General features: G+C 44.1%; 1 protein-coding gene across 1 annotated transcript in view; it reads right to left on the bottom strand.

Moving 5' to 3' along the window:
- Positions 1-4,386, bottom strand: part of UBAP1 (ubiquitin associated protein 1) — an 87,276-nt gene extending 82,890 nt beyond the window's left edge. The window contains 1 exon segment of the mRNA XM_073618250.1: positions 4,241-4,386. The gene's annotated coding sequence lies outside the window, so the exon portion shown is untranslated.
- Between the last annotated feature and the right edge of the window lie 12,512 nt (positions 4,387-16,898).

Raw genomic sequence — 16,898 nt, forward strand, 5'->3', positions numbered from 1 at the left:
AGAACCAGTACCAGTCCCCTCCTCCTTCTCAGTACAGAACCAGTACCAGTCCCCTCCTCCTTCTCAGTACAGAACCAGTACCAGTCCCCTCCTCCTTCTCAGTACAGAACCAGTACCAGTCCCCTCCTCCTCCTCCTCAGTACAGAACCAGTACCAGTCCCCTCCTCCTCCTCCTCAGTACAGAACCAGTACCAGTCCCCTCCTCCTCCTCCTCAGTACAGAACCAGTACCAGTCCCCTCCTCCTCCTCCTCAGTACAGAACCAGTACCAGTCCCCTCCTCCTCCTCCTCAGTACAGAACCAGTACCAGTCCCCTCCTCCTCCTCCTCCTCACAGAACCAGTCCCAGTCCCCTCCTCCTCCTCCTCCTCAGTACAGAATCAGTCCCAGTCCCCTCCTCCTCCTCCTCCTCAGTACAGAACCAGTACCAGTCCCCTCCTCCTCCTCAGTACAGAACCAGTACCAGTCCCCTCCTCCTCCTCAGTACAGAACCAGTACCAGTCCCCTCCTCCTCCTCAGTACAGAACCAGTACCAGTCCCCTCCTCCTCCTCCTCAGTACAGAACCAGTACCAGTCCCCTCCTCCTCCTCCTCAGTACAGAACCAGTACCAGTCCCCTCCTCCTCAGTACAGAACCAGTACCAGTCCCCTCCTCCTCCTCAGTACAGAACCAGTACCAGTCCCCTCCTCCTCCTCCTCAGTACAGAACCAGTACCAGTCCCCTCCTCAGTACAGAACCAGTACCAGTCCCCTCCTCCTTCTCAGTACACAACCAGTACCAGTCCCCTCCTCCATCTCAGTACACAACCAGTACCAGTCCCCTCCTCCTTCTCAGTACACAACCAGTACCAGTCCCCTCCTCCTTCTCAGTACAGAACCAGTACCAGTCCCCTCCTCCTTCTCAGTACAGAACCAGTACCAGTCCCCTCCTCCTTCTCAGTACAGAACCAGTACCAGTCCCCTCCTCCTTCTCAGTACAGAACCAGTACCAGTCCCCTCCTCCTTCTCAGTACAGAACCAGTACCAGTCCCCTCCTCCTTCTCAGTACAGAACCAGTACCAGTCCCCTCCTCCTTCTCAGTACAGAACCAGTACCAGTCCCCTCCTCCTTCTCAGTACAGAACCAGTACCAGTCCCCTCCTCCATCTCAGTACACAACCAGTACCAGTCCCCTCCTCCTTCTCAGTACACAACCAGTACCAGTCCCCCCCTCCTTCTCAGTACACAACCAGTACCAGTCCCCACCTCCTTCTCAGTACAGAACCAGTACCAGTCCCCACCTTCTTCTCAGTACAGAACCAGTACCAGTCCCCTCCTCCTTCTCAGTACAGAACCAGTACCAGTCCCCTCCTCCTTCTCAGTACAGAACCAGTACCAGTCCCCTCCTCCTTCTCAGTACAGAACCAGTACCAGTCCCCTCCTCCTTCTCAGTACAGAACCAGTACCAGTCCCCTCCTCCTTCTCAGTACAGAACCAGTACCAGTCCCCTCCTCCTCCTCCTCAGTACAGAACCAGTACCAGTCCCCTCCTCCTCCTCCTCAGTACAGAACCAGTACCAGTCCCCTCCTCCTCCTCCTCAGTACAGAACCAGTACCAGTCCCCTCCTCCTCCTCCTCAGTACAGAACCAGTACCAGTCCCCTCCTCCTCCTCCTCAGTACAGAACCAGTACCAGTCCCCTCCTCCTCCTCCTCCTCACAGAACCAGTCCCAGTCCCCTCCTCCTCCTCCTCCTCAGTACAGAATCAGTCCCAGTCCCCTCCTCCTCCTCCTCCTCAGTACAGAACCAGTACCAGTCCCCTCCTCCTCCTCAGTACAGAACCAGTACCAGTCCCCTCCTCCTCCTCAGTACAGAACCAGTACCAGTCCCCTCCTCCTCCTCAGTACAGAACCAGTACCAGTCCCCTCCTCCTCCTCCTCAGTACAGAACCAGTACCAGTCCCCTCCTCCTCCTCCTCAGTACAGAACCAGTACCAGTCCCCTCCTCCTCAGTACAGAACCAGTACCAGTCCCCTCCTCCTCCTCAGTACAGAACCAGTACCAGTCCCCTCCTCCTCCTCCTCAGTACAGAACCAGTACCAGTCCCCTCCTCAGTACAGAACCAGTACCAGTCCCCTCCTCCTCCTCAGTACAGAACCAGTCCCCTCCTCCTCCTCAGTACAGAACCAGTCCCAGTCCCCTCCTCCTCAGTACAGAACCAGTACCAGTCCTCCCTCCTCCTCCTCCTCCTCAGTACAGAACCAGTACCAGTCCTCTCCTCCTCCTCAGTACAGAACCAGTACCAGTCCCCTCCTCCTCCTCAGTACAGAACCAGTACCAGTCCCCTCCTCCTCCTCAGTACAGAACCAGTACCAGTCCCCTCCTCCTCCTCAGTACAGAACCAGTACCAGTCCCCTCCTCCTCCTCAGTACAGAACCAGTACCAGTCCCCTCCTCCTCCTCAGTACAGAACCAGTACCAGTCCCCTCCTCCTCCTCAGTACAGAACCAGTACCAGTCCCCTCCTCCTCCTCAGTACAGAACCAGTACCATTCCCCTCCTCCTCCTCAGTACAGAACCAGTACCATTCCCCTCCTCCTCCTCAGTACAGAACCAGTACCAGTCCCCTCCTCCTCCTCCTCCTCAGTACAGAACCAGTACCAGTCCCCTCCTCCTCCTCCTCAGTACAGAACCAGTACCAGTCCCCTCCTCCTCCTCCTCAGTACAGAACCAGTACCAGTCCCCTCCTCCTCCTCAGTACAGAACCAGTACCAGTCCCCTCCTCCTCCTCAGTACAGAACCAGTACCATTCCCCTCCTTCTCCTCAGTACAGAACCAGTACCAGTCCCCTCCTCTTCCTCAGTACAGAACCAGTACCAGTCCCCTCCTCCTCCTCAGTACAGAACCACTACCAGTCCCCTCCTCCTCCTCAGTACAGAACCAGTACCAGTCCCCTCCTCCTCCTCAGTACAGAACCAGTACCATTCCCCTCCTCCTCCTCAGTACAGAACCAGTACCAGTCCCCTCCTCCTCCTCAGTACAGAACCAGTACCAGTCCCCTCCTCCTCCTCAGTACAGAACCACTACCAGTCCCCTCCTCCTCCTCCTCAGTACAGAACCACTACCAGTCCCCTCCTCCTTCTCAGTACAGAACCAGTACCAGTCCTCCCCTCCTCCTCCTCAGTACAGAACCACTACCATTCCCCTCCTTCTCCTCAGTACAGAACCACTACCAGTCCCCTCCTCCTCCTCAGTACAGAACCAGTACCAGTCCTCCCCTCCTCCTCAGTACAGAACCAGTACCATTCCCCTCCTCCTCCTCAGTACAGAACCAGTACCATTCCCCTCCTCCTCCTCAGTACAGAACCAGTCCTCCCCTCCTCCTCAGTACAGAACCAGTACCAGTCCCCTCCTCCTCCTCCTCAGTACAGAACCAGTACCAGTCCCCTCCTCCTCCTCAGTACAGAACCAGTCCCAGTCCCCTCCTCCTCCTCCTCCTCAGTACAGAACCAGTCCCAGTCCCCTCCTCCTCCTCCTCCTCAGTACAGAACCAGTACCAGTCCCCTCCTCCTCCTCAGTACAGAACCAGTACCAGCCCCCTCCTCCTCCTCCTCAGTACAGAACCAGTACCAGTCCCCTCCTCCTCCTCCTCAGTACAGAACCAGTACCAGTCCCCTCCTCCTCCTCCTCAGTACAGAACCAGTACCAGTCCCCTCCTCCTCCTCAGTACAGAACCAGTACCAGTCCCCTCCTCCTCCTCAGTACATAACCAGTACCAGTCCCCTCCTCCTCCTCCTCAGTACAGAACCAGTACCAGTCCCCTCCTCCTCCTCAGTACAGAACCAGTACCAGTCCCCTCCTCCTCCTCAGTACAGAACCAGTACCAGTCCCCTCCTCCTCCTCAGTACAGAACCAGTACCAGTCCCCTCCTCCTCCTCAGTACAGAACCAGTACCAGTCCCCTCCTCCTCCTCCTCAGTACATAACCAGTACCAGTCCCCTCCTCCTCCTCAGTACAGAACCAGTACCAGTCCCCTCCTCCTCCTCAGTACAGAACCAGTACCAGTCCCCCCCTCCTCCTCCTCAGTACAGAACCAGTACCAGTCCCCTCCTCCTCCTCAGTACAGAACCAGTACCAGTCCCCTCCTCCTCCTCAGTACAGAACCAGTACCAGTCCCCTCCTCCTCCTCCTCAGTACAATGTCCTCAGACACCCCCACCAGCTCTTCTCCGTGCCCCTCCTCAGTGTTAGCACTACAGAGCCACACTCACCCGCTGCTGTACCGCTCCGCGACCGCCGCTAAATCCAGCCTAGAGCACCTTCTCCCCGGCCTCAGTGTGCGACGCCATCTTGTGACACTTCCCTTTCCTCCGACAGGCAGGGCGTGACGTCAAGGGGGCGCCGGGAGTCACATGACCAGCAACAGCAAGCCGCGCAGGCGCCTGAGAGGGAGAGTGCGAATGTGACTGGGGAAGGAACCAAGTGCGACAGAGGAGGGGGGCGGCGATACTAACTATGACAGACGAGGCGGGAAGTACCAAGTCTGACAGATGAGGGAGGGGAACAAATTTGACAGAAGATGGGGAGGACCAACTCTGGCCTCAGTTCCAGGGGCGGCGTCTCTGGAGATATAGGGAGAAACCAATTCTGACTACATCTATCCCCTATTTTGTAGACGTTATAACTTTTGCGCAATAAACGCTTTTTGGGATTTTTTTTTTTTTTTTTTTACCAAAAACATGTAGCAGAATACAAATTGGCCTAAACTGATGAAGAAATTAGATTTTTTTAATTTTTTTTTTTTATTGGGTGCGTTTTATAGCAGAAAATAATAATTTACGATACCTGCAGGTTTCCTGCCAATCCCCTGGACAGGTTTGGTGGAGGCGGGGGAGGGGGGGGGTCCTCTGGGCTTGTACGGCCCTCTGTGGAGACACCAATTACACAGCGAGATCCTTTATCTCCATAGCAACAGTGGGACCCCCCCTCCATAACACTTATGCCCCGTACACACGGTCGGACGTTGATCGGACATTCCGACAACAAAATCCTAGGATTTTTTCCGACGGATGTTGGCTCAAACTTGTCTTGCATACACACGGTCACACAAAGTTGTCGGAAAATCTGACTGTTCTGAACGCGGTGACGTAAAACACGTACGTCGGGACTATAAACGGGGCAGTGGCCAATAGCTTTCATCTCTTTATTTATTCTGAGCATGCGTGGCACTTTGTGCGTCGGATTTGTGTACACACGATCAGAATTTCCGACAACGGATTTTGTTGTCGGAAAATTTTATCTCCTGCTCTCCAACTTTGTGTGTCGGAAAATCCGATGGAAAATGTGTGATGGAGCCCACACGGTCGGAATTTCCGACAACAAGGTCCTATCACACATTTTCCGTCGGAAAATCCGACCGTGTGTACGGGGCATTACAGTAAAAAACATTTTCCTTTTTTTTTTTTTAATTTAACATATGGGGGAGAAATGGGGAAAAAAATATTTGACTGCAAAAAGGTTAACCGCCTCAGCCCCAGAAGAATTTACATCCCTTCCTGACCAGAGCACTTTTTGCGAATCGGCACTGCGCCGCTTTAACTGACAATTGCGCGGTCGTGCGTGACGTGGCTCCCAAACAAAATTGAAGTCCTTTTTTTCACCCCACAAATAGAGTTTTCTTTTGGTGGTATTTGATCACCCCTGCAGTTTTTATTTTTTGCGCTATAAACAAAACAAAAGCGTCAATTTTGAAAAAAAAAAAAAAAAACGCATTATATTTTACTTTTTGCTATAATAAATATCCCCCCAAAAAATATTTAAAAAAAAATTTTTTTTTTCCTCAGTTTAGGCCGATACGTATTCTTCTTATTCTTGGTAAAAAAAAAAAAAAGGCATTTATTGATTGGTTTGCGCAAAACTTATAGCGTTTAAACAATATGGGGATAGTTTTATGGCATTTTTATTATTTTATATATATATATATATATATATATATATATATATATATATATACATATATATATATATATATATATATATATATACATATATATATATATATATATATATATATATATATATATATATATATATATATATATATATATTATATAATTTTTTTTTTTTTTTTACTAGTAATGGCGGCAATCAGCGATTTTTATTGTGACTGCGACATTATGGCGGACACATCGGACATTTTTGACACATTTTTGGGACCATTGTCATTTATACAGCGATCAGTGCTATACAAATGCACTGATTCCTGTGTAAATGACACTGGCAGTGAAGGGGTTAACGACTAGGGAGGGGTTAAGTGTGTCCTAGGGGAGTGATTCTAACTGTAGGGGGGCGTGGCTACATGTGACATGTCACTGATCTCTGCTCCCGATCACAGGGAGCAGAGATCAATGACACTGTCACTAGGCAGAACAGAGAGATGCTTGTTTACATTAGCACCTCCTCGTTCGTCCTCTCCGTGAGGCGATCGCAGGTATCGCCGCGGCGATCGAGTCCGCGGGACCTGCGACCCGACTCACAGGGCTCCCGGACCGGCGCACGCACGCAATGGCAAATTCACAGGGACGTACGGGTACGCCCATTTGCCCAGCCGTGCCATTCTGCCGACGTACATCGGCGTGCGCCGGTCAGGAAGTGGTTAAAATGTGTGTGTGGGGGGGGGGGGGTTACTTGGTTTGACAGTTAAAGGGTTGAAACAAATGTACAATATAGTTTGGTAGTGAAAAACTGAAAGAAAAGAAAATGATTTGGCAGTTGAAGAGAATGAATCTCCCTAAAGGGGGGGGGGGGGGGCGCAGAAAGCAATAAAAACCTGACGTCTCCATATAAAAAAAATAATATAATAATAATAATAAAATAATAAAAAAAATCCCTCTCCACTCCATCCAAAACCTAACACTAAACTGGTTTTCCTTTAGTTATACTTTAACATATGAGCGAGACGTGAAAAAAAAAAAATATTGGTTTTGGCTGTGAAAGGGTTAAAAAATGGGGAGGAGGAGGGTTAAAAAAGAAAAGAAATTGTTTTGGCGCTGAAAGGGTTAAAAAGAAAATAAAACTTAACCACTCGCCGAACGCCGCACGCCGATGTACGTCCAAAGTTTGCCGGCGGATATCGTTGTTATGTCAGCAGCTAGCTGCCATAACCCCGGTATCCCTGTTTTCGTGCGGCGGTTGGCTTTCAGATAAAAGTGGTCTCTGCGGTGGATTCGCCGCGAGATCACTTTTATCGGTGGCGGGAGAGGGCCCCCCTCTCCCGCCGCAATCCGGTGCCCTCCGCCGCTTACCGGAGCCGTTGGTAGCGGCGGAGGCGATCGCGTCCTTCTCTGTGCTGTGCCTGGAGACGCGTGAGGGTAAGATGGCGCCCACTCATCTCCATGACACTGCTGGGCGGAAGCGTGGGGGCAGCAGTGGGCGGACGAGCGATTTTCTCCTACCTTTTGCGGGAATGCCCCCATGCTTCGGCATATATAAATGGTGCATGTATGCCCATCATTAGAAGTGGGTGGATGAAGGGAGGTATTCTAATGGTGGGCATACCCACCGATCAATCTCTTTTTTTCGTTCAGCCCACAGGCTGCATGAAAAAAAAGTTTACAATATATGCCCAACAAGGACCAGCAAGGTACTGGTATGTTGCTGGACTTTAAGTGGTTATACCAGAATGATGCCTGAAGGTTTAGGTATCATCTTGGTATCATTCTTTTCAGCCAGTGGTCAGCTTTCATTTAAAAGCAATCCTAGCTAATTAGCCTCTAGACTGTTTTTACAAGCAGTAGGAGGGAATACCCCCCCCCCACCATCTTCCATGTTTTTCTCTGGCTCTCCTGTCCCAACAGGGAACCTGAGAATGCAGCCGTTGATTCGGCCAGCTGGCCATAGAGCTGATCAGAGACCAGAATAGCTCCAATCATCTCTATGGCCTAAGAAACCTGAAGCTACAAGCATTTTATGACATCGCCAGATGTAAACAGCGCCATTGGGAAATTGGGAAAGCATGTTATCACACCGATCTTGGTGTGGTCAGATGCTTTGAGGGCAGAGGAGAGATCTAGGGTCTAAAAGACCCCAATTTTTTCAATAAAGAGTACCTGTCACTACCTATTGCTAGCATAGGGGATATTTACATTCCCTGAGATAACAATAAATATGCTAAAAAAAAAAAAAAAATGAAAGGAACTGTTTAAAAATAAGATAAAAAAGAAAAAAAAAAAGCACCCCTGTCCCCCCCCCCCCCGCTCTCGCGCAAAGGCGAACGCAAGCGTCGATCTGGCGTCAAATGTAAACAGCAATTGCACCATGCATGTGAGGTATCACCGCGAAGGTCAGATCGAGGGCAGTAATTTTAGCAGTAGACCTCCTCTGTAAATCTAAAGTGGTAACCTGTAAAGGCTTTTAAAGGCTTTTAAAAATGTATTTAGTTTGTCGCCACTGCACGTTTGTGCGCAATTTTAAAGCATGTCGTGTTTGGTATCCAAATACTCGCCATACCTCTCAGCAAATAGCTTGGAGTGTCTACTTTCCAAAATGGGGTAATTTGGGGGGGTTTGTGCCATCTTGGCATTTTATGGCCTTCAAAACTGTGATAGGTAGTGAAGATTGAAATCAAAAATTTACGCCCTTAGAAATCCTGAAGGCGGTGCTTGGATTTCGAAGCCCCGTACGCGGCTAGGCTCCCAAAAAGTCCCACACATGTGGTATCCCTGTACTCAGCAGAAGCAGCAGAATGTATTTTGGGGTGTAATTCCACATATGCTCATGGCATGTTAGAGCAAAATATCATTTAGTGACAACTTTGTGCAAGAAAAGAAAAAAAAAAAGTTTGTAATTTTCCCGCAACTCTTGTCAAAATATAAAATATTCCATGGACTCAACATGCCTCTCAGCAAAAAGCTTGGGGTATCTACTTTCCAAAATGAGGTCATTTGGGGGGGTTTGTGCCATCTTGGCATTTTATGGCCTTCACAACTGTGATAGGTAGTGAGGAGTGAAATCAAAAATGTACGCCCTTAGAAATCCTGAAGGCGGTGCTTGGTTTTCGGGGCCCCGTACGCGGCTAGGCTCCCAAAAAGTCCCACACATGTGGTATCCCCGTACTCAGGAGAAGCAGCTGAATGTATTTTACAAACCAATAAATATACGCGTATTGACATTTTTTTTACCAAGGACATGAGGCCGACTACATTTTGGCCTAAATGTATGACTAAAATTGAGTAAATTGGATTTTTTTTATAACAAAAAGGTGAAAATATCATTTTTTTCAAAATTTTTGGTCTTTTTGCATTTATAGTGCAAAAAATAGAAACCGCAGAGGTGGTCAAATACCATCAAAAGAAAGCTCTATTTGTGGGAAGAAAAGCACGCAAATTTTGTTTGGGTACAGCATTCCATGACCGCGCAATTAGCAGTTAAAGCGACGCAGTGTCAAATTGTAGAAAGTGCTCAGGTCAGGAAGGGGGTAAATCCTTCCGGGGCTGAAGTGGTTAATTACTGCCTTTGCCATTAACACGAAAGAAGTATGTAAAACATTTTTAGATGAATGTCTCCAATGGCATTTTACATGTCTTAGTCTTCATAGGTTTCTTTTTGGTCTAATTGGAAGGTTGAAAACTCAAAAAAGTGAGCGTGAATACTCAATAAAAATATATCTCCACCTGATCTTACGTTTTTCTTTGAAAATTGGTAAGAACCCATTTTCACATATCAGTACATTTAAAGGTTGCTGGCCATAGAACAAGTTACACTTTACGTTACAAAATCTGTTGGCCTTCCACACCATCTTACAACATGTTCCAGATGCCTGCTACTTTTTCTTTTTCTCATGTAAAAGTCAAAACGCCAAAAGGGGATTTTAACTAGATAAATATATTACAATAAAGAATATATTGATTGTTTCGTGAACAATTTTTACACATTAGTTTGACTATTCAACAGTCATACAACATGTTTCGGCAGTGGTTCTGACATTTTTCTTTTTGAAAAATCAAGAGATGTTTTTTTTTCATGTAGATGCTCATTCATGTAAATAAAATTGATGATTCTGAAATGCCAACATTGCATTTTCCTGCCAAAAGGGAACTGTAGACAGATGGTTGTGCAAAAGTGGAGAGAGAGTAGTCTGAATTGAGTTAGGAAGCACCTGGGAGCTTCCTTTCAGTTATTGGACTTACAGCAGCCAGCTGTGAGTCTCTTCCAAGCTTGACGACATCACATCTGAAGCAATTCCACATTCTGAGAGAGAGCTACATCTTATGCTTTGAAGGATCAAGCTTACCAATGTTGATGGGAACTCACTTGCTTGGGTCAAGCAATGCTTTGCGAAAGCAGCCATTAGCTTTAATCTCAGACCTTCCCTGAATACATTGTGAGGAGTGACCCAAGCACTCTGCCAGCAGCCTCAGCACTGAACTTCTCTCCACAAAAGAGAAACAGCTTTCTGTAGTTCTTTTAAACCTCATCCTGGGAGGGGGAAGTCAACATAAGGAGACTCGTACAACAGCATGTATAGGGAGAAAATGAATTTCTATTGATGGTAAACTGGTATCTCGACTGATCTTGCTATTTAATTTCTGCCTTTTCCATTAACACAAAAGAAGAATCTGAAACATTTTTAGAAGGATGTCTCCAATGGCATTTTACATGTCTTAGTCGTCATAGGTTTCTTTTTGGTCTAATTGGAAGGTTGAAAACTCAAAAAAGTGAGCGTGAATATTCAATAAAAATATATCTCCACCAGATCTTAAGTTTTTCTTTGAAAAATGGTAAGACCCCATTTTGACATATCAGTACATTTAAAGACTGCTGGCAATAGAACAAGTTACACTTTACTATACAAATCTGTTGGCCTTCCACACCATCTTACAAAATGTTCCAGATGCCTGCTACTTTTTCTTTTTCCCATGTAAAAGTCAAAACGCCAAAAGGGGATTTTAACTAGATAAATATATTACAATAAAAAATATATTGATTGTTTCCTGAACACTATTTACACATTAGTTTGACTCTTCAAAAGTCAAACAACATGTTTCGGCAGTGTTTCTGACATTTTTCTTTTTGAAAACTCAAGAGCTGTTTTTCTTTCATGTAAATAAAATTGATGATCCTACAATGCCAACATTACATTTTCCTGCTAAAAGGGAACTGTAGGCAGATGGTTGTGCAAAAGTGGAGAGAGAGTAGTCTGAATTGAGTTAAGAAGCACCTGGGAGCTTCCTTTCAGTTATTGGACTTACAGCAGCCAGCTGTGAGTCTCTTCCAAGCTTGATGACATCACATATGTAGCAATTCCACATTCTGAGAGAGAGCTACATCTTCTGCTTTGAAGGATCAAGCTTACCAATGTTGATGGGAACTCACTTGCTTGGGTCAAGAAATGCTTTGTGAAAGCAACCATTAGCTTTAATCTCAGACCTTCCCTGAGTACATTGAGAAGAGTGACCTAAGCACTCTGCCAGCAGCCTCAGCACTGAACTTCTCTCCACAAAAGAGAAACAGCTTTCTGTAGTACTTTTAAGACTCGTCCTGGGAGGGGGAAGTCAACATATGGAGACTCTTACAACAGCATGTATAGGGAGAAAATGAATTTATATTGATGGTAGAATGGTATCTCGACTGATCTTGCTATTTAATTACTGCCTTTTCCATTAACACAAAATAAGTATCTGAAACATTTTTAGAAGGATGTCTCCAATGGCATTTTACATGTCTTAGTCGTCATAGGTTTCTTTTTGGTCTAATTGGAAGGTTGAAAACTCAAAAACGTGAGCGTGAATACTCAATAAAAATATATCTCCACCTGATCTTACATTTTTCTTTGAAAAATGGTAAGACCCCATTTTGACATATCAGTACATTTAAAGACTGCTGGCCATAGAACAAATTACACTTTACTATACAAATCTGTTGGCCTTCCACACCATCTTACAAAATGTTCCAGATGCCTGCTACTTTTTCTTTTTCCCATGTAAAAGTCAAAACGCCAAAAGGGGATTTTAACTAGATAAATATATTACAATAAAAAATATATTGATTGTTTCCTGAACACTATTTACACATTAGTTTGACTCTTCAACAGTCAAACAACATGTTTTGGCACTGGTTCTGACATTTTTCTTTTTGAAAAATCAAGAGCTGTTTTTCTTTCATGTAGATGCTCATTCATGTAAATAAAATTGATGATCCTACAATGCCAACATTGCATTTTCCTGCTAAAAGGGAACTGTAGACAGATGGTTGTGCAAAAGTGGAGAGAGAGTAGTCTGAATTGAGTTAGGAAGCACCTGGGAGCTTCCCTTCAGTTATTGGACTTACAGCAGCCAGCTGTGAGTCTCTTCCAAGCTTGATGACATCACATCTGTAGCAATTCCACATTCTGAGAGAGAGCTACATCTTCTGCTTTGAGGAAACAAGCTTACTAATGTTGATGGGAACTCACTTGCTTGGGTCAAGCAATGCTTTGTGAAAGCAGCCATGAGCTTTAATCTCAGACCTTCCCTGAGTACATTGTGAGGAGTGACCTAAGCACTCTGCCAGTAGCCTCAGCACTAAAATTCTCTCCACAAAAGAGAAACAGCTTTCTGTAGTTTTTTTAAACCTCGTCCTGGGAGGGGGAAGTCAACATAAGGAGACTCTTACAACAGCATGTATAGGGAGAAAATGAATTTATATTGATGGTAGACTGGTATCTCGATTGATCTTGCTATTTAATTACTGCCTTTTCCATTAACACAAAAGAAGTATCTGAAACATTTTTAGAAGGATGTCTCCAATGGCATTTTAGATGTCTTAGTCGTCATAGGTTTCGTTTTGGTCTAATTGGAAGGTTGAAAACTCAAAAAAGTGAGCGTGAATACTCAATAAAAATATATCTCCACCAGATCTTACGTTTTTCTTTGAAAAATGGTAAGACCCCATTTTGACATATCAGTACATTTAAAGATTGCTGGCCATAGAACAAGTTACACTTTACTGTACGAAATCTGTTGGCCTTCCACACCATCTTACAACATGTTCCAGATGCCTGCTACTTTTTCTTTTTCTCATGTAAAAGTCAATACACCAAAAGGGGATTTTAACTAGATAAATATATTACAATAAAAAATATATTGATTGTTTCCTGAACACTATTTACACATTAGTTTGACTCTTCAAAAGTCAAACAACATGTTTCGGCAGTGTTTCTGACATTTTTCTTTTTGAAAAATCAAGAGATGTTTTTTTTTCATGTAGATGCTCATTCATGTAAATAAAATTGATGATTCTGAACTGCCAACATTGCATTTTCCTGCCAAAAGGGAACTTTAGACAGATGGTTGTGCAAAAGTGGAGAGAGAGTAGTCTGAATTGAGTTAGGAAGCACCTGGGAGCTTCCTTTCAGTTATTGGACTTACAGCAGCCAGCTGTGAGTCTCTTCCAAGCTTAATGACATCACATCTGTAGCAATTCCACATTTTGAGAGAGAGCTACATCTTCTGCTTTGAAGGATCAAGCTTACCAATGTTGATGGGAACTCACTTGCTTGGGTCAAGCAATGCTTTGTGAAAGCAGCCATTAGCTTTAATCTCAGACCTTCCCTGAGTACATTGTGAGGAGTGACCTAAGCACTCTGCCAGTAGCCTCAGCACTGAACTTCCCTCCACAAAAGAGAAATAGCTTTCTGTAGTTCTTTTAAACCTCGTCCTGGGAGGGGGAAGTCAACATAAGGAGACTCTTAAAACAGCATGTATAGGGAGAAAATGAATTTATATTGATGGTAGACTGGTATCTCGACTGATCTTGCTGTTTAATTTCTGCCTTTTCCATTAACACAAAAGAAGTATCTGAAACATTTTTAGAAGGATGTCTCCAATGGCATTTTACATGTCTTATTCGTCATAGGTTTCTTTTTGATCTAATTGGAAGGTTGAAAACTCAAAAAAGTGAGCGTGAATACTCAATAAAAATATATCTCCACCTGATCTTACATTTTCTTTGAAAAATGGTAAGACCCCATTTTGACATATCAGTACATTTAAAGACTGCTGGCCATAGAACAAATTACACTTTACTATACAAATCTGTTGGCCTTTCACACCATCTTACAACATGTTCCAGATGCCTGCTACTTTTTCTTTTTCTCATGTAAAAGTCAAAACGCCAAAAGGGGATTTTAACTAGATAAATATATTACAATGAAAAATATATTTATTGTTTCCTGAACACTATTTACACATTAGTTTGACTCTTCAACAGTCAAACAACATTTTTCGGCAGTGGTTCTGACATTTTTCTTTTTGGAAAATCAAGACATGTTTTTCTTTCATGTAGATGCTCATTCATGTAAATAAAATTGATGATCCTACAATGCCAACATTACATTTTCCTGCTAAAAGGGAACTGTAGACAGATGGTTGTGCAAAAGTGGAGAGAGAGTAGTCTGAATTGAGTTAGGAAGCACCTGGGAGCTTCCCTTCAGTTATTGGACTTACAGCAGCCAGCTGTGAGTCTCTTCCAAGCTTGATGACATCACATCTGTAGCAATTCCACATTCTGAGAGAGAGCTACATCTTCTGCTTTGAAGGATCAAGCTTACCAATGTTGATGGGAACTCACTTGCTTGGGTCAAGCAATGCTTTGTGAAAGCAGCCATTAGCTTCAATCTCAGACCTTCCCTGAGTACATTGTGAGGAGTGACCTAAGCACTCTGCCAGTAGCCTCAGCACTGAACTTCTCTCCACAAAAGAGAAACAGCTTTCTGTAGTTCTTTTAAACCTCGTCCTGGGAGGGAGAAGTCAACATAAAGAGACTCTTACAACAGCATGTATAGGGAGAAAATGAATTTATATTGATGGTAGACTGGTATCTCGACTGATCTTGCTATTTAATTACTGCCTTTTCCATTAACACAAAAGAAGTATCTAAAACATTTTTAGAAGGATGTCTCCAATGGCATTTTACATGTCTTAGTCGTCATAGGTTTCTTTTTGGTCTAATTGGAAGGTTGAAAACTCGAAAAAATGAGCGGGAATACTCAATAAAAATATATCTCCACCTGATGTTACGTTTTTCTTTGAAAAATGGTAAGACCCCATTTTGACATATCAGTACATTTAAAGATTGCTGGCCATAGAACAAGTTACACTTTACTGTACGAAATCTGTTGGCCTTCCACACCATCTTACAACATGTTCCAGATGCCTGCTACTTTTTCTTTTTCTCATGTAAAAGTCAAAACGCCAAAAGGGGATTTTAACTAGATAAATATATTACAATAAATAATATATTGATTGTTTCCTGAACACTTTTTACACATTAGTTTGACTCTTCAACAGTCATACAACATTTTTCGGCAGTTGTTCTGACATTTTTCTTTTTGGAAAATCAAGATATGTTTTTCTTTCATGTACATGCTCATTCATGTAAATACAATTGATGATTCTGAAATGCCAATATTGCATTTTCCTGCCAAAAGGGAACTGTAGACAGATGGTTGTGCAAAAGTGGAGAGAGAGTAGTCTGAATTGAGTTAGGAAGCACCTGGGAGCTTCCTTTCAGTTATTGGACTTACAGCAGCCAGCTGTGAGTCTCTTCCAAGCTTGATGACATCACATCTGTAGCAAATCCACATTCTGAGAGAGAGCTACATCTTCTGCTTTGAAGGAACAAGCTTACCAATGTTGATGGGAACTCACTTGCTTGGGTCAAGCAATGCTTTGTGAAAGCAGCCCTTCAGCTTTATTCTCAGACCTTCCCTGAGTACATTGTGAGGAGTGACCTAAGCACTCTGCCAGTAGCCTCAGCACTGAACTTCCCTCCACAAAAGAGAAATAGCTTTCTGTAGTTCTTTTAAACCTCGTCCTGGGAGGGGGAAGTCAACATAAGGAGACTCTTAAAACAGCATGTATAGGGAGAAAATGAATTTATATTGATGGTAGACTGGTATCTCGACTGATCTTGCTGTTTAATTTCTGCCTTTTCCATTAACACAAAAGAAGTATCTGAAACATTTTTAGAAGGATGTCTCCAATGGCATTTTACATGTCTTATTCGTCATAGGTTTCTTTTTGATCTAATTGGAAGGTTGAAAACTCAAAAAAGTGAGCGTGAATACTCAATAAAAATATATCTCCACCTGATCTTACATTTTCTTTGAAAAATGGTAAGTCCCCATTTTGACATATCAGTACATTTAAAGACTGCTGGCCATAGAACAAGTTACACTTTACTATACAAATCTGTTGGCCTTCCACACCATCTTACAACATGTTCCAGATGCCTGCTACTTTTTCTTTTTCTCATGTAAAAGTCAAAACGCCAAAAGGGGATTTTAACTAGATAAATATATTACAATGAAAAATATATTTATTGTTTCCTGAACACTATTTACACATTAGTTTGACTCTTCAACAGTCAAACAACATTTTTCTGCAGTGGTTCTGACATTTTTCTTTTTGGAAAATCAAGACATGTTTTTCTTTCATGTAGATGCTCATTCATGTAAATAAAATTGATGATCCTACAATGCCAACATTACATTTTCCTGCTAAAAGGGAACTGTAGACAGATGGTTGTGCAAAAGTGGAGAGAGAGTAGTCTGAATTGAGTTAGGAAGCACCTGGGAGCTTCCCTTCAGTTATTGGACTTACAGCAGCCAGCTGTGAGTCTCTTCCAAGCTTGATGACATCACATCTGTAGCAATTCCACATTCTGAGAGAGAGCTACATCTTCTGCTTTGAAGGATCAAGCTTACCAATGTTGATGGGAACTCACTTACTTGGGTCAAGCAATGCTTTGTGAAAGCAGCCATTAGCTTCAATCTCAGACCTTCCCTGAGTACATTGTGAGGAGTGACCTAAGCACTCTGCCAGTAGCCTCAGCACTGAACTTCTCTCCACAAAAGAGAAACAGCTTTCTGTAGTTCTTTTAAACCTCGTC

This window comes from Aquarana catesbeiana, linkage group LG01 (assembly GCF_042186555.1).
Source record: "Aquarana catesbeiana isolate 2022-GZ linkage group LG01, ASM4218655v1, whole genome shotgun sequence".
Classification (NCBI taxonomy): domain Eukaryota; kingdom Metazoa; phylum Chordata; class Amphibia; order Anura; family Ranidae; genus Aquarana; species Aquarana catesbeiana.